The 27,121-nt window shown below is 39.6% G+C and overlaps 1 protein-coding gene across 2 annotated transcripts in view; it reads left to right on the forward strand.

Moving 5' to 3' along the window:
* KLHL32 (kelch like family member 32) overlaps positions 1–27,121 on the forward strand; it is an 866,209-nt gene that overhangs the window by 529,057 nt on the left and 310,031 nt on the right. The gene's annotated exons all lie outside the window — the stretch shown is intronic.

Here is a 27,121-nt window from a genome sequence, read left to right on the forward strand (position 1 = left end):
GTGATCAGGCTCGTCCTGCTCACTCCATGTACTACGGCCCCACTGCTACAATATGTTACCTAGAAGGATAGGGTTCCTGCCGTTTTTCAGCTTGTCGTGGATAATATTAAAGCACAAAAAACCTGTACAAACTATAGACATTTCAGCTGGAAAAGTGTGCATGGGGGTGGGAGGGGAGATTCTGATTTTAATTTGCATGACGACCCCCCACTAAAATGCGAGAACTGCCAGGGTTGGTCTTTCTAAATTGTTTGATTGAGACTGAGAAATCAGTTTGCCTCATCTCTAAGAAAATGATCCAATTTCACTTAATGTTTATTAATAATAATGTTTGGGACCGGGCATATGGGCATCCATTCAGTCTTTTTGGTGGCCGTGCTTTGTTTGATAGAATTAAACTGCAGTTCGTTCCAAACATGCTTAACAACGTGCTAATTGCCAAGTTTAAATATTTCCAGAAAAGATAGCAGGCATCTGCTGCTATTGCTGTAATGAGCCGTGTTCAGTGAGGAGATCTGGTCCAATTAAATGTGAGGTTTACTCGGAACACAGCTAAGCACCGGAAGACAACTTTTCAGCGTGCTAGTCATTAAACTTTTCTTCTCTTGCATGCAAATGAGCTATTTTCTAAGGCCCCCCGTAAGGAATTAGATTGGAGGTGCTCCTGAGTTGTTGTTTTTATGCTGGGAAAAAACGGAATACATCTGCTCATAGGGCGACGTACCTAGCACAAAAAGAAAGAGCCTGCTGTAGTCTTCCGTTTACGTGCGTTTTCACCGGACTGCTTTATTATTCAATAAATTCAACTATATTTCCCAGCAGTTCGACATTATGGTTCCGTCTGTCCAGCCACGACTGGAAAAGGAAGCGAGCCATAAAGCTTTACGAACCACCTCAAAGACGTGCCTCTCAAGGAAGCCAGTTTGCGTCTTCGTTAAAATCTGTCAGAGCCATGCTGGGCTTTGATGTTCTCGGTGTGCTGTGAGCGTGGGACAGAGGGGTCAGGTCGTTTGCTGCAGCCCAACACGAAGGACTGGATTAGCTCAGCTTCCTCTGAATAAAATTATTGCTTTGAGGGGAATTTCCGCTTTTCGTGTCACCTCTTCTTTTGCATCTGCTGAGGTCCCCTGCACTTTCTGTTTTACACTTTGCGCTAGTACTTTGCCTTCTTGTTCCGTCGAGACAAGTGTGTGTCTTATCTGTGGACTCGCACTGGTCTGTTTTCGTGACTTTTCTTCACACATTAAATAAGGTTCCAACAGCATGAGGAAGAGGAGGGGTTTCGTGAATGAAGAGCAGGTCCGTTCTCAATGCCGAGAGATGCGCATGTTCTGATCGAGTGCAGGCCTCGACTGTGATTATAGGAGGGGAATGGGAGCTTTTCATTATACCCAAAATGTTTTGCAGCATTGCGTAATGTAGAGCCAGTTACAGCTTGGCCACTGGCCACGAGGAAGAAGGCCACCCAGCTGATGTGTCCATTGATAACGCGTCCAGCCCTTATAAATTTACCTGTATCTGGACACGTTGGAGGTTGGTGAATCTTTTAACCAAGTCTGGTTCTCCTCATCCTCAATAGTCGAGTCACTCAGATCAATAATCAATGACTATTGTAATCGGTAATCAATACTCAATTAATAGGTCAATATAGCACATCAGAAATCAATAACAGTTGGTATTTCGGCGCACCATGACCTTTCAGTCATGAATAACCACACCAGTTTATTAAAAGTTAGTGAATTTATTTTCCTATATTAACAAAGCTAGCACGATATATATGTGTCTCAAAACCAATTGATATATGTATATGAACATTACTAGCTGTCCATAACGGCGGAAGAAACGCAATCTACGCAAAATCTGAATAATGATACACTCTGTTATAGCAATGCAAATTACCAATGTGACTAACTGTATTTGACTAATTGCATACATTCGGTCAGCATAACAAGATTTCAATTCTTCATGATACATTGAATGAATACCTCAACTAACCTCTAATTAGCATTGGCATGTGGGACTTCATGCAAAACGAATTTAGTCAACACAAATTTGGAAAAGTTCTAGCTAGGACCCTATCAAAATAGCAGTTGGTACCTAAAAGGAAAAAAAACACAATGCATAATACTTTTATCCTTTCATATTTACCAAATACAATCAGCATTCAAGAAAAGTCTTCGTCCTTCAGGTACCGGTTGATCAGCATGGGGCAATTTTCAAAGGGGCAAAGTTAAGGGCAAGCTTCCTTGCAACGGCAAGGAGAATAGGGCAAAGTTACTGCATGGGCAAGACGGGGGCAAATCAAAGTTAAAGTCTCTAGGGTGAGAATTCTTAAAGTCTCTTTCTCTCGGATAGAGAAAGGGGCATCAGGGTGTCGTCCAAAATGGAGTCTGGCATCAGGCTTCAAACTGGCATCGAGGAAAATGGCTGACTTCCCTTTGTCCGGTGGGTTTAAGTAAGAAACATTCCAAATTCTGTAGGGTCTTCCATTGGAGGGTTCATAGGTTGGCTTCAAATTGTCCAATCAAAAATTGTCTTTTACTAGCGCTCATTTATGCATACACTGTCCTTGGCGCCTTGGAACACAAATTGTATCATGGTTTGCCAATTATTTTACTATCTGTACCTTCATTGTCCGCACCTGCAGAGACTGACCTTGTATCAAAGGGGATGTAACCGGCCTAGCACGAAACCTTGGAGATAAGTGTACCAGACAGTTTCTACTGGAAAAATACAACTTCAAGCAAGAATATATTTCATTAATTCAAGGAAAAAAGAATCACGCAGTTAGAATTTGAAACCAAGCAACTAGGCCAAAGCCTGTACTAAATTTAAGCTAAGCAAAACAGTTTCCAAACAAGAAATCATGGCATACATTTGCGATTATGACGGATTAGTACATTTTTAATACTTCATGATTAATAAAGCTCGTTTATACTGATGGCAAACTACCCCGAGGGCACAATTTCCCTCGTACATTATTTCGTTAATTTAAAATCACACTTCAATATATATGTCGGTTACACGGTGTACATGAATATATGTCAAACCTTCTTTTCTGCGTCATCACCATCAATAACCAACAATACAGTGTGATTCACAGAATCTTGGCCATCTTCTGCTGCTGTTGACTCGACCATGCGGCCCAACTTTCAGCATCTCTCAGTTTTGTCATATGTTGTGAGTGCACACTCATATGGATGTGGATGTGATTTGTTTCTTGTGAGCTTCTGCCGCATGGCATAGGACTATGTGTGGCTGAGATTTAAGATAGGATGTCCACAGGCCTTGTGTGTGCATGGTGGCCAAATTAGATCCGGACATTTATTTCTGCAAGTGACAATAACACAGACACCTGTGATCCTAAATTGAAGCTTATTTGCTTTTTTTTCCAATTTGTTAAACACTTAGTCTCACACAAAATCAGATCAACATATACACAACCGCATGAATAGTGTGTAAGGACAAGATAGTACGCATGCATGTTGTGTCTCAGTGAACTGGAACTCAGAAGAAGGCCACCTTTGACCAGTGCTTAATTTGAGCCTGTGGTTAATGATGCTGGTACCAGCACTTATTTTTGACCGCATGACTTATTTTTCTGCCTCAAGCACTTACTGCGAGCAAAATACACATATGGGAAAAACGGAGGAAGAGAAAAATGAAAAAGCGTCACAAAGGGAGAAAGCAGAAAGCTGCAAGAGTGCCCTGAAGGGTGGCTGTTATTGGATTAACGAGGCCCGAGACTGTCCTCAGGATTACGCTGCCTCAGTATCCCGTACTCACACATTTAATTGCAGCAGCCGCATGTTTCAGAGGAGAACTTTGGGCATTGGCACGCTTTTATTTACAAATTAAGCACTGCCTTTGACAATGGAATGTATTTTCGGATGGCCCACACACAGTTTGTTTTGATGAACCTGTGATCTATGGGAACCTGTGGCTACTGCCCCCTGCGCACTACTAAAACACTCAAACAAGAAAGGTTTAGAGTTTTTGTCAACTGATAGCCAGTATCACACTGAGACAATTACCGGTTAAAAAAATAAGTATTCCTTACTAATGTGGTTTTTATGGCCATTAAACTCACCAGCTATGAGTGAGCCGTACCCTTCAGTGCAAGTGCAGTTTTAGATCACCATCATGTCCACAGAGTAGAGGTTTCCTGCAGGCTTCATAAGCCCCTGCTGTCTGACAAGGTTGAGTCCCAGACGATAGGGAACCGTGGAAAATAGATCAGATAAAATGCAATAATTATCTTTTTGAAGCGTCCAAATTTCACATTAATGACCAGGCCATAGATCTGTTTTTTACTGTGTTTGGTGATGGTGTCGAAGACTTGGCAACATCGGTTTACCTTGATGACATGAAAATGTTTGATAGGTTAACTTATACAGTTCAGTAACCTATCTTTTCTCAAAGTAACCATGAATATGAAAAGTAGACCTTTAACAAAACATATCAGGCGAGTTGTGGCATCTCGGTTGTTTGTATCCAGGCAACCAGCTAAACCACAAGAGCTCTGGAATGTTGGGATTCGACGAGTGGCAGTTGGAGTATGTCATAGGTATAGAAGCTGTACATGCCTTCTCTCCTATTAACCTACTTCAGCAACTATGCTTTGTGTTAACATTTACTCCTACAAAGTGGCTGCGAGGCACCATACATCTAAAAGAAGCAGTGACTGTGGGAGAGAAGGCAGAGAACGGTGGCGCTGTTCATTCTGGTGTGCTGAGGCGGCTTTGAGCGCACCCCGACCAACTGAGGCATATAGGACAAGCTTGTGTGCAGGCAATTATCCATCTGCTGGTCGAAGATGACATACCGGTCCTGAGGGACAATCCGGGAAGAAGATTTTCAGCGAGGACTGAGGGCGCAAGCTATCATCCTTGCTTGCGTTCAATCTCGTGTACCCCTCCTAAGACAGTGAGAAGTGCATGCATGCAATGCATAGACAAAAGCTGAACCAAACACTTTTAGTGCTCACACATAAAGGGAGCTCACGTCAGAGCATCAGGCAGTGGCCATTTTTAGATTGGATTAGGCTATTCTAACAAGGACTACTGCCCAAAGAAACACATGTAAATCCCGGTGGCCATTTTGAACCGGGATAAGGGAACACAAAAATAAAGTTTTAAAGATTTGTGTGTGCATCGGGAATGCACACACCTCTAGAGAATCCGACTTTGTCTGAAAACACTTCAGGAAATCTTTTCACCAATTCTTCTCCCATGGGACTCACAGGTGCACTTAATAACATTATTTGGATATTGCTATTGGGATCAAGACTGTTGCCCAAATTCCCTTGATCTCTCCCAAGTACTGGTGGCTCTTTTTCTGACGCATATAATTTCCCTTGTTTTTTCCCTTTAAATTCAAATGTAATTATTCTGTATCCTAGCATGGGAATTTTCACATCCGTAAAAGTAACAGCTGCAAACCTATCTTCCCATACTGAATGCTGCACTATGGTGTATAGTGACCCTGAGTCAGCTACTGTGTCAATATCTACTCCACCAATGGTCATGTTGCACATGGGTTTCTTTCTGGTCATTTCATTCACATCTGATACCAATTCTTCAATGCTTAATATGCCATCATCACTTGAGGAATCATTTTGTCCCTCCAATTCTTCATTGTTTTCTAATACACACTTTATAGAGTACTTGTTTCCTTTAGTATTTTTCTTCCTGCAAACTTTGGCAAAATGTCAAGTAATACGAGCACTTACTTTTTATGGCAGAACAATTTTTGTCTCTTGCTAAGTGTCACTTGTTCCCACACCTCAAACACACTGGTCTTTTGGCATACATATTCTGTTTAATTTTATCAACATGCTTCCTGACAGAATTGTTTCCACCCAGCATCTCATTCATTTTACTATTCACCTTGACATTTGTAACTGTACCTACAGAGTCAACTTCACTTCCAGGTTTCAATGCCGCTTTGGCATATCTTTTTGACATCTCTGCCTTTTTACAATAGCTATAATTTTCTTGAGTGGCGCTTCTCCACACACCCACAGTTTTTCTTGGATACTCTCATTGTTTGAATGCATGAGAATTTGGTCTCTTATTTGGTCTTCATGCAACGCCCCAAATTACTTGTAACTGCTAATTTTTTAAGGGCAGCTACATAATCTTTTACAGATTCTGTTTTTGCCTGTTTCCTTTGAAAAAAATGAATCTGTCTACGGCTACACACACAGTGGATTGGTAATATAAGTCCAAATCCTCCAAAGGTTCATTAAATACATCTGCACTGTCTTAAGCTCTTGTTGTTTTCCATCTCACTATATACTCGTAAGCACTTCAGACCAAGACTATGTAGTAAACAATTTTTCTTCCTAGACGAAATTAATTCTTCTCCATATTCATCCTTAATGGCTTATTTGCAGTTTATAAAGTACTCTTACCAATCAGGCCATTTCATCTGAGGTTCCCCAGGATATGGAAGAAAGGGCACGATTGGAGTTAATTCAAAATTTTGCACATTTAACACTTCCTGTGTATGTACTTATGGTGTGCATATCACCACAACACTGACATGCTCTGTAACTTTGTATACTAGCTGTGCTGCCTCTTAGTAAACTTGGCCTAATGGACACACTTCCAAGTTATATTAATCCCATGTGGTTGAGATGTGCGAATGACCATCAGTAAAAATTGTAGCATTTGCTGTTTGATGAGTCTTAACACTATAAATCCAACGTAGCCGTACTCAATAACTGGTGAGCGAACCACCACATTACTACAAGCAGTGTCCCACTATTTAACAGGTGAGTGGATCACGGAGGGACTAAATGTAGCAGCCCACAATTCAATCATTGGTTGTGATTCACTATACCATAACGTAGCAACCAATATTTAATCATTTTCAGCAACTCACTGACCAGTGTGCAGAAATCTATGAGATTGTTATATTCTCCTGATGGATGCGCATCTCTGATGCACACACACATCTTTAATGCTTGGAGTCTGTGTTCACTTATCCCAGTTTAAAATGGCAGCTGGGATTTACACGTGTTTCTTTGGTTGGTAGGCCTTCTTAGAATGGCCTAATCCAATCTAAAATGGTCACTGCCTGATGCTCCGGTCTGAGCTTCGTTTATGCGTGTGCACTAAGTGTGTGTTCCAGCTTTTGTCTATGTGCTACACGCATGCACTCCTCACCACATTAGGAGGGGTGCGCGAGGTTGAACACGAGCAAGGGTGATAGCTTGCGCTCTCAGTACTCATGCTCCAATGCTCACTGAAAATCTTCTTCCTGGCTTGTACCTCGGTACCGGTACATTGTCTTCGGGCAGCAGATGGATGATTGTCTGCAAACAAGCCTGTCCTGTATTCCTCCATTGGTCCGGTGCACTCAAAGCCTCCTCTGCATGCCTGAATGAACAGCACTACTGTTCTCTGCCTGCTCTTCTGTGGTAGGTGCTTCTTTTAGACGTGTGGTGCCTTGTCACTACTTTGTAGGAGTAAATGCCACACAAAGTGTAGTTGCTGAAGTAGCTTAATAGGAGAGCAGGTATGTATAGCCTCCATATCTTTGACCTACTCCAACTGCTACTCGTCCAGTCCCAACATCCCAGAACGCTTGTGGTTTATCTGGCTGCTTTGATACAAGCAACCTAGATATAACAGACCTGGCTGTAGACCTGTTTTTGACTCTATTTGATGATGACATTGAAGACTTGGCAACATTGGTTTACCTTGAAGACATGACAATGTTTGATAGGTTTATTTATACAGTTCAGAAACCTAACTTCTCTCAAAGTAAACAGAAATATGAAAATTAGTCCTTTTACAAAGCATGTCAGGAATTCAATGAACCCATGGATGACTATACCACATGGCTCAGAAAGCTAGTGACTCATTCCAATTTTCATAAATTTACAAATGTCGAAGTTATCCATCTCAATATAATTGAATGGTGCTACTTAAAAGAAACTACCCAAAATTCTAAAAACAGCAAAAACTAAAACTTCAGCTGAAACCCAAATGATCACAATGGAAACAGACAAAGAAAACTATGTCCTAGATACAGATGCAGAGGATGACCTACAGAACGAACAAACACAAAAATCCTGAGACACATTATCAAAGCTATGAAGGTGGTCTCTGATTTCCCCACTTACCAATAAGAAACACTTGGCACTTACAGAGAAAATGAAAGCAATTTGCAAAGGATTTTAAAGCCACAATGAAGCCGTAAAAATATGAGCAAGCATTTGTCACCTTAGGAAAAAAAAAAGGAAGCAAGCAAAAAACAAACAAAAATGATGCTAATGAATGCCTGAATTTGATGTTGAGGGTACAGAACGCAGAGCAATCATACTAGTTTGTGAAAAGTGACAATTTCCTACCCAAATGTAAAAAAAAAAAAAAACTGACTCCATTTCAATAGAAGTTATTACCCGTCTGTACTGCCATTTGATAAGTTTTGTTTTGACCAATGACTTTGTGTTTCACCACTGCGCATATTAGTTGCTCAATGTTCACATTGTATGTTTTGTTCAGTTTAGCCGCCTATGGGCTTTGACATTGCATTAGCCATTACTTTCTGTATTCAGTTTAGCCGCCTATGGGCTTTGACATTGCATTAGTCATTACATTCTGTATTCTGCCTATTGGCTTTGACATGCTGTATCCAGTCTAGCCGCCTATTGGCTTTGACATTGCATTCCTATTGGCTTTGACATGATGTATTCAGTTTAGCTGCCTATTGACTTTGACATGCTATTAGATATTCTGCCTATTGGCTTTGACATGATATCATATATTACATTTTGTATTCAGCTCCGCTGCCTATTGGCTTTGACATGATATCATATATTACATTTTGTATTCAGCTCCGCTGCCTATTGACTTTGACATGATATCATATATTACATTTTATATCCAGCTCAGCTGCCTATTGGCTTTGACATGATATTATACATTGCATTTTATATTCAGCTCAGCTGCCTATGGGCTTTGACATGATATTATACATTGCATTTTATATTCAGCTCAGCTGCCTATTGGCTTTGACATGACACTAGACATTGCATTTGATATTTAGGTTAGCTGCCTATTGCCTTTAACATGACATTGCATTTGATATCTAGGTTAGCTGCCTATTGCCTTTAACGTGGAGTTAGACATTGCAGTTGAGAATCCAAGCTGTATTTTTCCAAGCTGTGTTTTTGCACAAGAGAACCAAGATGTTTTTCTCACAGTAGACTAGACCTGATAAGAGAGGGTACATGGGTGTTGTTTTACTTCGCTTGAGCTTGGGAACAGGAGTAGTCTTGGAGACCTGGCCAGTCTCCAAAAGGCTTGCTCAGTTTCCCAGGTCTGAGAGGAGGGGGCACACCGTTGTAACAAATGTAACAGGCTGCAGAGAGTCAGATTCGAATCTGCCGGACCTCGTGCTGGAGCTTGGTGCCAGCTGCCAGCAATCCCGTGTGGGTAGATGAATCTCTTTCTCGCGGCTGACAGGGGTCATCAGCTTGCAGACCTTAGAAAGATGAAGCTGTAAATAGTTCCCACACAGTGAAGTATTTGTTTTGCTTTGCATTCAATATCTTATAAATATAACCTGCTGTGTATATTGCAAACTGATATATTTTGTCTGATTAACGCGGGCTTGAAAGCTACTAATTCGTCAACATAAAAATTGTGGTTGGGGAAGAATTAACAACAATAAAAGTCTTCTTTGACCTCAGAAGTGCATTTCTGGTGTGTTATGTTAGTGCTTTAATACTAGCTAAGAGGAAAGCACTACAATTGGTACCAGAAGTGGGGTTCGATCATTAAGAGTTGATTAAGGGGTATTGACGAATTAGTAGCTTTCAAGCCCGCGTTAATCAGACAAAATATATCAGTTTGCAATATACACAGCAGGTTATATTTATAAGATATTGAATGCAAAGCAAAACAAATACTTCACCGTGTGGGAACTATTTACAGCTTCATCTTTCTAAGGTCTGCAAGCTGATGACCCCTGTCAGCCGCGAGAAAGAGATTCATCTACCCACACGGGATTGCTGGCAGCTGGCGCCAAGCTCCAGCACGAGGTCCGGCAGATTCGAATCTGACTCTCTGCAGCCTGTTACATTTGTTACAACGGTGTGCCCCCTCCTCTCAGACCTGGGAAACTGAGCAAGCCTTTTGGAGACTGGCCAGGTCTCCAAGACTACTCCTGTTCCCAAGCTCAAGCGAAGAAAAACAACACCCATGTACCCTCTCTTATCAGGTCTAGTCTACTGTGAGAAAAACATCTTGGTTCTCTTGTGCAAAAACACAGCTTGGAAAAATACAGCTTGGATTCTCAACTGCAATGTCTAACTCCACGTTAAAGGCAATAGGCAGCTAACCTAGATATCAAATGCAATGTCATGTTAAAGGCAATAGGCAGCTAACCTAAATATCAAATGCAATGTCTAGTGTCATGTCAAAGCCAATAGGCAGCTGAGCTGAATACAAAATGCAATGTATAATATCATGTCAAAGCCCATAGGCAGCTGAGCTGAATATAAAATGCAATGTATAATATCATGTCAAAGCCAATAGGCAGCTGAGCTGAATATAAAATGTAATATATGATATCATGTCAGAGCCAATAGGCAGCGGAGCTGAATACAAAATGTAATATATGATATCATGTCAAAGCCAATAGGCAGCGGAGCTGAATACAAAATGTAATATATGATATCATGTCAAAGCCAATAGGCAGCGGAGCTGAATACAAAATGTAATATATGATATCATGTCAAAGCCAATAGGCAGAATATCTAATAGCATGTCAAAGTCAATAGGCAGCTAAACTGAATACATCATGTCAAAGCCAATAGGAATGCAATGTCAAAGCTAATAGGCGGCTAGACTGGATACAGCATGTCAAAGCCAATAGGCAGAATACAGAATGTAATGACTAATGCAATGTCAAAGCCCATAGGCGGCTAAACTGAATACAGAAAGTAATGGCTAATGCAATGTCAAAGCCCATAGGCGGCTAAACTGAACAAAACATACAATGTGAACATTGAGCAACTAATATGCGCAGTGGTGAAACACAAAGTCATTGGTCAAAACAAAACTTATCAAATGGCAGTACATTCCGCCCTTTGACCAATGAATTTTTGTTTCACATATCTCTTGTTTCAAACAAAAACAAAAAACATCAGCACAAAAAAAAACATTATCAGCAAGTCAGATTTGAATGATCAAAGCAATCCCTGTAAAGCAATAGAAGTGGATTAACACATTGATCTCATAACTTTTCACATCAGATACATCTACATAGAAAAGACTGAGCAATTTGTATACTCTGAGTGTCTCTAATTCAACAGTGTTAGCAATTTGATGTAGCATGAGTTCTACTCATGTAAAGGTGCACGGTCCACCTGAAAGGTATGCTGGAAGGTAAGCAAAAGTCAGAGTTCCATACGAGAGGGAGAAAAAAAAAAAAACACACAGCTTAGTTCCAGTGGAAGAATGCAATCAAACAAGTTGAACTTGAACTGAAGGCGCAGTTTGCGCAAAAATGGATCCATGGTGCTGGCACTTTACTCAGCCAGGTTCAGGTTGGGGGTTCGGTCCCTTCCCCGACCCCACACGCACACACCGGAAGGGGGACCACACAGCACACTCAGGGACAGTGGCGAAACGTGGTAGGATCTGCAAAAGAAACAAGTATGACTTTTCTTGCAAATAACATTTTTCATTTAAACTGCACCCATTCTCTTTCTTTCCCTGTTTTATAATCAGCAGGACGTTTTTGGGGCCCTTTGTTATATTTTCTGCAGGTTCTGGAGGGTCATCTGGGGCTTCAACCCACACATCAGCACTGAGGTTTTTATCTGCTGCGCCACAGCTTCCCTTTTCTTGCACTGTCAGAAGGGCTGGGGCAGACTCCTTCTTTACCAAACCTCCATTCACTGCACTTTTGCCAATTTGGGCCATTCTGTCTCCAATTTGTATGAATGAATCAGATTCTTTTCTAGGTATCAGCATAATTTCGATTTTTCCTTGGTAATCTGCAGCAATCACTCTCCCTAAAACCTGATCAATTTGCCATTTCTGTTCTGGTAACTTTCCTCTCCCCAACTGCTCTGTGACTGCTTGCATGACAGATTGCTTTTGTGCGTGCTGCACAGTTTTTATCAAATCTAGGGGAATGTGCATCTCTCTCATCTCTGCCCACCTGTAAGTGGCCTTTTCTCTCAGCTGTTCACATTTCTGGGGCACCCACTTAGCCATCCCCACTAAGGCAGAATTCTGGGTGTACACTTCTCTCTCTGAATTTTTCTCATTAACATCTGCAAGGTAATTGAACCAGTTAGGTGCTAAAACATTAGCAATGAACCAAAAATCAGCGTAAAAATGACACATCTCACGTAGCTCTTGCTTTAAAATCTGACACACATTATACAACGCTGTTCCTTCTACTGTGCCAGAAAATAACATTTCAATCAATGAATCATTAGTAAAACAAACATGCTTTTTATCTTCAGTAGACACAAATTCAAATGGTGCACTCAACTTCATTGGTAACTCTTTTACCTGTGGTACTCTAGCCCTGTCTTGCAAGTACCAGATCCATTGTATGATTCTAGCTAGGGGCACTATTTTCTTCCCTTGTTCTTGAATTACATGTACATAAGTATTTCCTTCTTGCACTGCGCAGAAACCTAAAGTCTGCATTATTTCATTTGCCAAATCACAAGCGCGCAACTGCATATAATTTTTCACAGTGACCATATACAAAAGTGTTAGGATTTCTCTCAAATGAGGGCTATTCTTTTTCCAAAAATCAAACAAGCTAATGAAAGTCGGCTCTTGCTCTAAAATCTTTGGTTTTACTTGTGCATTTTGCAACGGTAACTCGTAAATCACATTCTGGTCTCTCTCGTCCATGTTATCAGTTAAGGAATGCATTTTGGCTGCCAAAAACCCTGGCTCACACGGAAACTCAGTGCAGCTCGGAGCTGTCTTAACCCCCTCATTACTGGAATGGGACAAGAAAGATTCTTCTACAACAGCATTTTTATAACTTTCAGTCTGGCTAATTTGCTCACGTAAATTCCTATTTTCATGTTCCAACTGCCTACATTTCTCCTGCATTTCTCTATAAGCAGATAAAGGTATCCAGACCTTTCTGTCATCATTACTTCCAAAAGACACGCTTTCTACATATGTACAACAGAAATTATTTCTCAAAGCAATATCAGGCAGTTTAGCTACACATGCATTTTCAAACATGGTCTGCCGTGCTTCTGTAATTCTCCAAACAGAAAACAATTCACAGTTTTTACTAGCACCATCGGGCAGTTTAACAACACATGCATTCTCAGACATGGTCTGCCGTGCTACTGTGATTCTCCAAACAACAACAAAAAAATTCTGTAATTCTCCAAACAACAAAAACAAGTACACTTTTAAAGTGTGCACTTAGAAATCAACCAACTCGTCAACACCCTCTTAACCACCTCTTAATGACCGACCCCACTTCTGGTACCAATTGTAGTGCTTTCCTCTTAGCTAGTTTTAAAGCACTAACATAACACACCAGAAATGCACTTCTGAGGTCAAAGAAGACTTTTATTGTTGTTAATTCTTCCCCAACCACAATTTTTATGTTGACGAATTAGTAGCTTTCAAGCCTGCGTTAATCAGACAAAATATATCAGTTTGCAATATACACAGCAGGTTATATTTATAAGATATTGAATGCAAAGCAAAACAAATACTTCACCGTGTGAGAACTATTTACAGCTTCATCTTTCTAAGGTCTGCAAGCTGATGACCCCTGTCAGCCGCGAGAAAGAGATTCATCTACCCACACAGGATTGCTACCAGCTGGCGCCAAGCTCCAGCACGAGGTCCGGCAGATTCGAATCTGACTCTCTGCAGCCTGTTACATTTGTTACAACGGTGTGCCCCCTCCTCTCAGACCTGGGAAACTGAGCAAGCCTTTTGGAGACTGGCCAGGTCTCCAAGACTACTCCTGTTCCCAAGCTCAAGCGAAGAAAAACAACACCCATGTACCCTCTCTTATCAGGTCTAGTCTACTGTGAGAAAAACATCTTGGTTCTCTTGTGCAAAAACACAGCTTGGAAAAATACAGCTTGGATTCTCAACTGCAATGTCTAACTCCACGTTAAAGGCAATAGGCAGCTAACCTAGATATCAAATGCAATGTCATGTTAAAGGCAATAGGCAGCTAACCTAAATATCAAATGCAATGTCTAGTGTCATGTCAAAGCCAATAGGCAGCTGAGCTGAATACAAAATGCAATGTATAATATCATGTCAAAGCCCATAGGCAGCTGAGCTGAATATAAAATGCAATGTATAATATCATGTCAAAGCCAATAGGCAGCTGAGCTGAATATAAAATGTAATATATGATATCATGTCAAAGCCAATAGGCAGCGGAGCTGAACACAAAATGTAATATATGATATCATGTCAAAGCCAATAGGCAGCGGAGCTGAATACAAAATGTAATATATGATATCATGTCAAAGCCAATAGGCAGCGGAGCTGAATACAAAATGTAATATATGATATCATGTCAAAGCCAATAGGCAGAATATCTAATAGCATGTCAAAGTCAATAGGCAGCTAAACTGAATACATCATGTCAAAGCCAATAGGAATGCAATGTCAAAGCCAATAGGCGGCTAGACTGGATACAGCATGTCAAAGCCAATAGGCAGAATACAGAATGTAATGACTAATGCAATGTCAAAGCCCATAGGCGGCTAAACTGAATACAGAAAGTAATGGCTAATGCAATGTCAAAGCCCATAGGCGGCTAAACTGAACAAAACATACAATGTGAACATTGAGCAACTAATATGCGCAGTGGTGAAACACAAAGTCATTGGTCAAAACAAAACTTATCAAATGGCAGTACACCGTCTTACAAATGCCAGCAGAGAATTGTGCAATATGTCTGCCTCAGAACTGTAAAACATTAGAATCCACCTTAATCTAATGCCATAATAATTAGTAAAACTGTTCTACTGGGGTGTAAAATCTCTTGTAGCGAACTTCGAAAAGGGGAAGTTACAAACGGGAGTTTACTGACCAGGGTTCCAACACAACGTATGGGTCTCTTGATCTTGAAGGTCAGTTAGTATGAACCATTTTCAAATTCTCCTCAAAAGACTGGCGAAATTCTTTGAAAGTCATATGACACTGCCCATCAAAGAAGCTATCAAACCCATGGCTTGTTATGATTGATGTATGCCTAATACATCTGCAATGCCAAGGAGAGGAAACCATCAATCTTCAGAGGCAATAGATCATAGAATCTGCCACAGGCCAAATGCCCTGAGTCTCTCTAATAGTGGATGTGCCCCCCACCAAAAAAAGAAATCAGAGTATGCTTCTATATGAAAAGTCTGAAGACACCAATTATGCATGAGTAACACTTATAGCCTTGTATGGAGATATGTCAGTCAGCTACATGCAAGTTAAATGGGGTAATGGTTTGATGGAGCATTTCGCTCTTTTTCTTTGGTCAATGAGTCTTTCCTTCCCTTGAAGGGATTAACTTAGAGAGTTAGTTCACAATCAGTCATCATAAATGTACAGTAACCAATTCAGTCACACAATCAAGACCCAAATCAGAAATAAAGTTAAAAATGTTATTGCAAATTAACACTCAGGTTCATGTAAACAAACCTCAAAAACGTACTATAAAGATACAAAATAAGTAGCCAAATCTTCTTAAGAAATTTAGAAGAATTAGCATCAGGCAAACCAAGAATTCAATTACAGAGATACAGAATATCAGCAATAATATTTGCTGCTCAGGGATAAGTCTTTGGTCTTCCCTCCTAAACATGGATACAATATAAGAGCATCTACCTAGATTATCTCTAAAGGGCAGTGGAGAATCTCAGAAGGTCAAAAAGCTCTAGAAAAAAGGAAAAGTGTACCTGAAAAATGATTTATTGATAAAATAGAAAGTAAAGGTGTCAGCATTTCAGAAGCTTGGTTAATAGTCTTCTTAGAGTTAAGTGTTAGCCTAAGCCACACTCAGCAAAGCATAAACACAAAGGGAAGTTGGAGATCTGTACCTCTCAAAATCCAAAAGAATAGTGCCTAAATCAATCTTTGAAAATGCTAGTTAATAACACAAAAATTCTATTAGGTAACACCCTCTTCTCATTAATGGGGGATTCATTGTATTCTTCTGTCTCACAATGTAAACTGAAACATTTGCTGTTTTCCCAGACCAGTCCTAAGAACGTTGCTGTCCTTGGTCCTCTGAACATAATTTCCAAACTGTTGAATAAGGGAGAGTCATCTCATACTTGGGTTTTCCATGTTCTTCCATCAAGTTCTTTTTCACAGCCTCTCTATTACTAAAACAATAGTACATATATTTCAAAACTAACATTTTGTGTGAATGCACCTGCAATTAAATGACATGTTAGCAGAAGTGGAAATCAGTTTCTTATGTTAAATACAGGCCTAGTCATGACAACCTAAAATATTATTCACCAATACACATTTAAATTTGTTATGGCCTGCACATTTTAATCTCAACATTCATGTAAACGTCAGTTACCTATTCACAAGTAAAGCATCATGTTACAGTTAATATAAGTGCAATACAATTGTGAAGACATGAATCTAAGTATGACTGAGAACCACTTTTCTCACCGTTCACTGTGAACATTAATGTACACACCACATAAATTGTTTTTGTTTTTAATGCAAGTACACTCTATTAGGATAAGTATGGGTTTTCTACTTATTTCAATGATCACATGTCATTTAATAAGTTAAGGCATACAGGGTACATTGTTCCCAGCACCACAGTGAATGCACTTCATTACTGAATTCGAGTGCACCACTTTACAGTGATAAAGTTAAAATACACATTATATGAAATGTTACGATGTCAGTGGTGGAGCTAAAATTACAACGCACAAGGTGTTTTCAAATCTGGACTTCTACCATGCCCAGTGTGGGCAAGAAATGCTTGTCCGGATCTTTGAAACTTCTGGGTCCAATACTACTTGCACTTGCATATAAGTGCAATACAATTGTGAAGACATGAATCTAAGTATGACTGAGAACCACTTTTCTCACCGTTCACTGTGAACATTAATGTACACACCACATAAATTGTTTTTGTTTCTAATGCAAGTACACTCTATTAGTATAAGTATGGGTTTTCTACTTATTTCAATGATCACATGTCATTTAATAAGTTAAGGCATACAGGGTACATTGTTCCCAGCACTACAGTGAATGCACTTCATTACTGAATTCGAGTGCACCACTTTACAGTGATAAAGTTAAAATACACATTATATGAAATGTTACGACGTCAGTGGTGGAGCTAAAATTACAACGCACAAGGTGTTTTCAAATCTGGACTTCTACCATGCCCAGTGTGGGCAAGAAATGCTTGTCCGGATCTTTGAAACTTCTGGGTCCAATACTACTTGCACCTCGGTCCCTCCACCTCTTAACAGACAACTGAATATTGCTCACTCTGACACGTACTACTTACCAAACTTGACCTTCATTTTAGCTCTCTGCAGCAACCTCAGAATCTTTATTGGGTGACTCAGGTGCTCCTTTTGACTAGAAAGGAAGACAGCTGTTTAATTTAGACATATGACAGAAGTTCTCTAATCCATTGTGGACGGGATTCACCAATATGACAAATGTGGTGTTATTCAGATCAAATACTATGACTCAGAACTAGTACTGCCTCACAAGAGTGCCAAAGGCGGTTTCTCATTACCACCAGTGGTAACTATGAGCTGCCTGTAGCCACTTGTCAGATCAAAGGTGCTCAAAACCCTTTGAACACAAAGCTTCTCACAGTACATATGCCCTCTGAATAAGATAGGCATCCGTTTTCCTGGCCCTGTTTAGGCTGTGCTAATCCAGGCAAAATGTGAAGTCTTTTATCCAGCACAAGGCTGGTTATGAACGCCATGATCTCTCCTTTAGTGTGAGGTCCATCAAATTGGCTACTTCTACCTTGATCCATTCCTGGACCATGTCCAAGAAAAATTCTGGTCATCACTGGAAGAATTTGTGAGTACACTCTGGCCTCAAGCCTGGGACTAGTAAAATCAGTCCTGCAAACTATCTCAGCAGTACTCTTCTATCTTTCTGTTGTTTTACAAGGGTTAAGTCTGGGGAGTGATTAGTGTCCCCACTCAGCTATCACAGGGGAAAACATTGCAGTAAGTTTGAGAGGAGCTCACTGCCCGCTTTCTTTTCTCTCCTACAACAAGAATGGCAGTCCTCTATACTCTTTGTTAATATGGTTTAAGGCTATTCATGAGACACACAGTGGGGTTCATGACTAGAGCCCGAATGAACTAAATGACTAACATCACTTACCTTTATTTTCTTGACAATAGTGAATGATGGGTTCACTTCTAGATTTTGAGAATCCACATGCTTTATTATGAGGTCTTTCCATTATACCACTTTAACTGCCTTTGGCTCACCTGTAGGGTATTATTCATTCTTTTCATCAAGGTGGCAATCTTCATTCTGATACTCAGCACATAATCAAGTAAATCATGTATGACTGAGCTCTGGGTCATTCCCAACCTTCCGTCATGAAACTGAGTGCGGCAAAATGGGATGCCCATAAAAAAATTAAAATAAATCAAATGTGCTGCAACTCATGTTGTCTGTAGTACTTTACAATATACAAAAAGTGAGCATGCTTGTAAGGACAATAAGAGGACCACATTGATCCCTGTCCTAATAGGAAAAACCCTTCACCAATATATTTTCTTGGCCAACTGCTGCTCCATTTCATCCCTCTTTTTGAATCTAGTCAACTCGATGCTGTAGCATTTAATGAAATGGAACCATTTTATTGCTCCCATCAATCTGGTTTCTGCCATCATTTTGCACAGAAACAACCCTTAAATTGGCCAGTAAAGACATTTGAGGAATCCGTGATAAAGGTGTTGAAGCTGTCCTTGTTTTCTAGACTGCCCCATGGCTCTTGACTGGGAGTCTTACACCATACTTATTAATCACTTGACCAACTTCGACATTATAAACTTTGCTCTCCAGTGGCTTTCTAATTTTTTATCTGACCGCTATTAGGCAGTTATTCTGCCTTCATTCTTATCTTCCTTCAAAGCCGTCCACTGTGAAGTTGAGTGAGGCTTATGTCTTTGTCCTCCTCTGTTCAACCGTTGTTTCCCCACTCACTGCTCTTATTCATTCCTTCCATCTGCATTGAATACGGATGACAACCAACTTATCTTTTACTTGATGGTAATCTCATCCTCTGTCAGTCTCAGTTTAAGAACTGCATACAAGCAGTTCCTGCCTGCATGAACCATGCTACCCTATATCTTAAGTCGAAGAAGACTGAGGTTTTGATCATTAGCAACTCTACCACCAGTACCTCTGAGTGGTGGTCAGATAATCTAGACCACCCTCTTTATCACCTACAGATTCAGTTCTCAACCTTAGCATCACCTTTCCCTGTCCCCTTATATCAATAAATTTAAATGATCTGTTCACCCTACTGAGAATGCTAAGTAAGATATTTCCATGTCTACTTTTCGGATGTGCAATCTATCATTCAGACCATTTTCATATCACACCTCATTTACTGTAAGGCACTCTATGTTGGTCTGCTTACATGCTAGCAAACCTGTAGCATGTTCAAAACACCACTGCCTCATTCTCAGTCTCAGCAGAAGGGCTAGAATTTCTACTCATCTCAAATCCCTTCATTGGTTATCCATTTCTAAGCGATACATCTTCAAGGCTCTCTGTCTGAGTCATACAGCTTTGTTCTCTCCAGCTCCTTCATACATGTCATCTCTTTTCAAATGGTATTCTCCAATTAGGACTCTGTTCCAGCTCTGCCAATTTTCAGTCCACCCCTTGCCACTGTAAAACCAAACCTCCTTTGTCAATTTCAGGGCCTCAAACTCCCTCTCCATGCACATGGTGCCCACCAAATGCTATTTGAGCTTCCAAAAAAACCTCAAAACTGTTTGCAAAATAATACCTATATTTATCAGCTGCTGGGCTCAATACCAGGACACGTTTTATCAGGGTAATTGTGAGCTTTACAAAAGATACATCCATTCAACGTCATTTGGTTAGCATGATTCAATCGCTGGGAAACCCATCCACCCCCCATTGTAAATAATTAAGAAAAGAACTGGAGGCACAAAGGAGATGTAGAAGTAATGAACTAGAAATAGTGGTACATGTTATATACTGTGATTCATCATGTAGTAATGCAGCACAAGCCAAAAACCACATACAATGAGAGGCACTTGAAGCAAGGCTTTCTCTTGTCTATCTCACAGTGTTTTATACTTAGGTGGATCAAGAGATAAAATGCTAACTTTACTAAAAAGGGGTATATGTGCACCTCCTATGAGTTGATTGCAAAAAGCACACCGGTTAGGCAAGTGATGCTGCAACTTTCCTCAAGCATCAAGGCTCTCCTTTGATAACTGTTTGCGTTGTATGTGCAACAATATCAAAACAACAATTCAGTCAAGCAACTATGGAAACCATTGGTCCAGACTAAATTAGAATAAATACAAGTACAATACCACAAAAATAAAGTTGATTTGGTTTTGGAATCCAATGTTGCAGCAGAAATGATTTGTAATTCTTATTAATAAAAGTTAGATTTGGGGGAAAACTTTGAAGAATGTTTTCTCAAACATGGTATCAAGGATTCTGCTTTTCATTGATATTTGGCACTTATAGGTCAAAATAGGACCCCTGTAGAAGAAAGAATTTGTTTATCTATTCTTTTAAGGTTTTATTTTTTGTGGAAGCTATACATAGTAAGAGATACAGATGCAATAACTGTGGTGAAATTAGCACTTTATGATCAACACAAAACCATGGATTATCTACACTCGGGCCAATTTCTGTGGAGAAAGACATTTGTTTTGCACCTTTTTAAAATCTCCAGAGCTTCAGGACTGGCTCCTGAGACACCAGTTCATGAGTGTACGTCTGAGGTGTGCTTCTCACAACTCCAACCTAGATCCACAATAAAATACGTTTCCTACTGATCCTTGGAATTTTCCTGCTACAACTCCAGCTCTCTCGTCTGCATGACCTATTAAACTCAGAAGGCATAGGGAACAAGTTTCACAGGAACAGAAATGTAACTGCGTACCTTTTCCACTGATTTTTCTTCCTCCAGGTTGCAGATCCTCCATTCTATGTATTTTTTTTCTTGCTCAGGAGAGGTGTGCTACAGGAATAACTAGGCTTCACTAGCTTTACCTGAACACATTTGTCATTGGGGGTCAGCAAGAGACTAGCACTAATAAGCATTGAGAGAAATGTCTAGTTCAACAGCTTCAAGACAAAGCAAGGTACCAATCCATCAGGATACCTCTACAAAATAGTCAGGAACTCTTATTACTACTTCTGTTTCAGACAGCTCTCTAGTAGGTGTAGGTTAAGAATGTAATTTAAAGGAGAAAATCTAGTATTTGGCGATGAGATGTATGCAAGTCAAGTAAATACACAGGCTTTCCAATCCCATCTTGTGCAGCAGTATGATCCAGTTGCTTTTCTAGGTATATACTTTCAGGCAAAATGCTGTTCCATAGACTCTTTCACCCCTGAAACTATCATATCAGAATTTTCCTTTCACTGTGCTCCTCTCCTTCATTCCCAGTCTCCACTCTGGAGCAACCTAGTCACTCCCACCAATAACCAAACAAAACCTTGATCCCAGTCCCTCCCCATCTTCGTCGTCTATGTGAATTTAGCACATGCAGCCCGAGACTGGTCATCCATTTAATAGTAGAAGATTGCTGGAAAGGCTGCTCACAAGTAAATGTGACTTAGAATTCCTGGGGCTCATTTCCCCTGACATTCCTGAGCCTATTGAATGGTAAGTAAAATTACTGGCTTTCTCAGCCTCAACAGAGGTTAGATGTGAATGATTGGGGGTCATCCACGAAGAAGGATCACCTCATGCAAACCCCTGATTCTGAGCATCAGTTAGATTATCTTTCAATAATGCAAACATTAGTAAAGCTTTAAAGCTGTTCAAAATGTGACTAGTCAATTGGCCTTTCATATTGGATTACCTATTCACTAGGAATTTGATTTTGATTGGAAGCTCCTGTCAAAAGGTAGTTCAAAAGGGTTTTGAACCATGTTTTACATGTAAATCATTTGCATCTAGCTTCATGAAATATGCGCTGTCTAAAGCTAATGTTATAATTGTAGGCACATGTGGGAAATATTTTCCTAGCTTACCACAGTGTATATCTTTTCTTGGAAGTGGGAAGAATGTGAAGGTGACACGAGGTGTATCCTGGGAATTGTTCAGCAGTTTTTCTGAGACGGATGCTCTCTTGAAGTCAAGGCAAATATCCCTATATCTGTTGAATGCGGCCAATGGAGGACAAACAGGAGACACCGGGTGACTGCTATAAGTGACATAGGCCACAAAGCATTTTAAGTGGCCACTTTGAGCTGTTTCTATGAGAGATCAATGCATAGAAAAAGTAGTTAGAGTTTTACAGAAAATGGAGCTTAAACATTGTGGAACTAATGTCTAGGAGTGGGCAAAGTTAAAATTCCACAGGCAGAATTGAGGCTCTTGCTTTTTTAACTTCTCAAAGTTGCAAAATCTTTAATCTTCTCTCAGTTCTGCCTTCGATGATGTTTTCCCAAATTGGCAAGGTTTATTAAATGCAAAACCCATTCATGTAAATTTGAATTCCTTGATGTTTGAGAAGTTCCATGGAGAATTGCAGACTTGTGTCAAACATAGTTGAGAAATCTGCATACAGCAGGATGATAAGCTGAGTGTTATCCACGTATGTTATGAAACCAAGGCCACTGGAGCAGATGAGTCTTGCTGGAGGCTCAAGATAAATGTTGAAAAGAAGTGGTTATAAAAAGAACTCTCCAATTCAAATGAAGGTGAAGGAAAAAGTGATTAATGATGGTTGTTTAGGAAGGACTTGAACTAAGACCACATGGAGTAGGTAATACCAGCTGCCTCTAGACAATTCATCAGGATGGAGGTGTCAATACTATCAAATTCTGTGGACAGATCAAGGATCAAGAAGAAATGGGCATTTACAGTACCAATATATCACTAATGCCAGGTGCCTCTAGACAATTCGACAAGATGGAGCTATCAGTAGTTTAAAATTCTGCTGACAGACCCAGGATCAAGAAGAAATTGGCATTTAAAGTACCATTATCAACTTCCAGCACGATTGTCTAGGGCATCCTTGAGATCATATTCAATATTTCACCCTGGGTGGAAACCTACCCGAGATATCTCCAGAGCAATAAAAGCTTCCAGTTAATTGCTTAGATGCTTTACAGTGTTCTTATAGGATCTTGGCTTCTGCAACGAGCAATGAAGTTGTACAATAATGTGCTAAACCTGTCACGGCTATGTTAACCTATTTCAAGATTCTCATGTTGAGGCATGCATGTTTTTCTTACTTCCTCAAATTGGCACACAACACAGTCTGTCTATGTCCACATTTCCTTATCCAGTTACCCTTTACCACTGAGTCCCTCAGGGTGTATATTCCTATCTTTACAGCTACTCAGACCTGATAAAATAACTAGTATTAAGGATGAAAAACACCAAGACCTCCCTTATACTAAAAGTATTTTCACTTGGTTGGGGGGATGCCAGGGTCTGACTGGCCTATAGGGCAATCTTGCAGTGCCTAAGGGGCTGATCTGACAGGGCCGTGTATGGGCTGCTTTTTGCAATGTCTGGGCTTGTTTTATGGTCTGCTGAGCTGGTGTTTACTGTTAATTTTTCTGATATTACCACAAACATAGACTATAGCAAGCTTAAATCCATGCAGTCTTCCATACCTTACAAAATAGTTTTACAGCATGTCTTCACAAGTCCAGAACTGCCCCAATTTGCAAACATGAGTCATTTTTTTAGCTTTATGATTCACTGATGGGGACCACTTTTATTTTGGTGCCGGTCCTATTTTCTAATCTAGTTCGACCCTGAGGGTTGCTACTTGGGGATGTTGGTTGCCAAGCTAAGAACACTTACTGATATATGAAAAGAATACCTCAAGATATGATGTAGTCACTCCTAATTCTGTTCCAATCACGTCAGTTCCAGTTCATTTAAATATTCCTTTTATTTATCTTTTCAACATGTTTCAAAATTAAATTCCAACTTCATTTCTGTTCATTATTCCTTAATTATGGTGGTTCTTTCAGGGGGATGGTCAATATATCAACATTTCCTAAAATATCTAATAATCGTTCCAAAAAGCGATGCTGCACTCCTTTCTTAGAAATTGTTACATTCCAAAGCTGGTTTGGAAGGGCAAAATCACGAATAAATTGCAGTATTTTTGATTCCCAGGACCGCAGCATCTCCAATTCCAACCTGGTTTGGAATGTAACAATCGCTAATAAATTGGAGTATTTCTGATTCCCAGGAGTGCAGCAACGCTTATTGGAACTGACATATTTTAAGGTTTGGTCTAACCTGAACGCATGCACCAGCAGATGGAGTGCACCGGCTACAGAGACTGCTTTGTGGGGGACAGACCGACAAACAGACACAGACCGACACACACACACACACTCACTTTCTCTCTCTCACTGAAAAAACAATGGTTAAAGGGACATTATAGTTAGGTAAAAATGTCAGTTACATCAATATTTGTAAAAAATGTTGAAATTCACCACTAAAAGTTGACTCAAGTAACTATAACTTGTCCCCTCACCGTGCACAATGTTGTTATCAATGATGTAATTTCAGTTGCTTTTAGTAGTGTTAGCAGTGCAGTCACTGAGCTTGACATGGGTGACTTAATATGTGATGGTGCAAGCAGTACATGGCAAGGGCCACAACTTTTAGTTCAGGTTGTGGCTAGCCAGTCAGAATGCATGTTTCAGCCTGCGGACCCACTCTGGTGAAACTGGGCGTGAAACATAATTAAAGTTTGAGCCTTACTTTCTCAAAAACTACTGAATGGGTTTATACCAAATCACAGAAAACACTCTTTCTGGATCAAGATATAGCTTTCTGCTAAATTTGGTGTGATTCAATTCAGCCGTTTTAACCGCAGTTATATCTAAAGTTTTTATGGAGAATTGCATGGGGAAAACATTTTTCATTCTCGTTCCCCTCTTGATAGATCACTATGAAACTTTCTAGGAAGAACCTAAGGTGGATGAGGCTTTTTGGGGGCATTTTGTAAAGTTTCATGAAGATTCATCAAAAGTCACCAAAGTTATTAGCAAAGCAAAAATCTATTTTTTATGGAAAAATGGACCTAATTATAACTACTGAGTGGCTCTGTACTTATAGTTAGGAACTGGTTACCACATAAAGAGTGTTTTTACTTTTCAGCTGTTAAACAAATCATCATGAAACTTTTGAAGAAAAGTTCACTCATGACCCACTCTGTGACATTATTGATAGCATCACTGATAACAACTGAACTGACTTCATTGACAGCAACACTGTGCATGGCAGGGGCATGAGTTATATCTACTTTAGGTCATGAGTTATGGCTTCTTGAGATAGCTATAACTGGTGAATTTCAGTGGTTTTGTTAATTTTAAATAGTGCGTTATAACTGAAATTTTAACCTACATATAACAACCATTTAACCTTTGTTTCTTTCAGTGAATTTCGAAGGTTGTTTTAAATTAAAATAAGATATAATTACAATTCTTAATCATAGTCTAAAATGCACAACTGGGCCTCATTTTATTACAAAATGGATATGAGACCTTATCCCATACTCTGCTACAGAAGGGGTTTTTCACATTTGCTAAATTTACTGGTATCAACACCAAGATTTTTCAGAAGCCTTGTGATTTTAGTGAACAGATGCCTCAGGCCAGCACCCCACTCTGAAAATTGTTCAAGCTCACGTGCTGTTCACCATCTGCCACTTTTATGCACAGATCAATATCTTGGTCACAGAAATATCGAAGGGCGTGGCAAAGGTCGTGACATTCACAAATAATTGCTATTAGAGAGGAACGCAAACATTTTAAATAGTATAATTTTTTGGTAATTCACAGCATTTTGAAAGCATGTCTATTACTACATTACAAAATCACCTTGCTTGCGTCCAATAAAGCTAGGTGGGCCATAAAAGTTTGTTCTAAAAATTGGGTTGTGATTCTAAAACATTTGGGAAGCACTGCTTTAGACACATGCATTGTTGTATCACTTTGATAATTCCATAGATTCATACTAATCGATTATTAGGTATTATGCTGTCGCTCAGATCCTTCCTCTTTCTATCCATTCAATGACTAATATAACCACTGAGGTTTGCCCTCTTTGCCTGCCACCATTTGCCATTATTCTTCTGCTACATGTTAACTAATTCCCCTCTGAACAAGGTTTAGATATATGTATGAATCCGCAAGGCCTGTCTTTAGATTATTAATCAATTTTCCAAGTTATTTCTAATAATTTACTAATAGTTTATTTTTTAACCCAGTTGTATGTTGTACACTGTGGTTGATTTATACCATTGGATGTATCTAGACCGCCAACATGTACGTTTTCAATATATGTTGTTTTGTAATTAGTGAGCGTATACCAGATTGCTGAAACTATTAATATTTGTTTTCTTGATATGCGTTATAAAATCAATAAAATGGTTCAAAACACATTCTAGAAGTCCCACAACAAATATGTAGTAAGTACGCCAGCCACACCCATTAATAACAGGTTTGGTGCTCCAGCAATTGAATCTTGATGTTTTGTGGGAAGTTTTGTGTTATGTTTTGCGTTAACATTATGTTGTGTGTTGTGATGTTTGTGCTGCACCATATTTTGTGATGTTAATGGTGCATGATCATTTTGTGATGTGATGTGTAATGTATTTTTTAATTGTGTGTTGCATGATAATATGCGTTGTATTTAGTGTGTGAAAAACTTTTTTGGACTAATAATGATTGTTACAATGAGTATAGTTATAAACGATGAATTGATAATGTTGCTCATAAAATGATTTTATTTAGAAGTTTAGAAGTGTGTATATTAATGAAGTTTATTTATGCCACATTTCTGCAGCGACATCATTTTATTAAAATGGATGCTGTTTCTGGTGTTTTGTTCATCTTGCTCCTGCCCATTACCC

This window comes from Pleurodeles waltl, chromosome 5, assembly GCF_031143425.1.
Source record: "Pleurodeles waltl isolate 20211129_DDA chromosome 5, aPleWal1.hap1.20221129, whole genome shotgun sequence".
NCBI classification, from domain to species: domain Eukaryota; kingdom Metazoa; phylum Chordata; class Amphibia; order Caudata; family Salamandridae; genus Pleurodeles; species Pleurodeles waltl.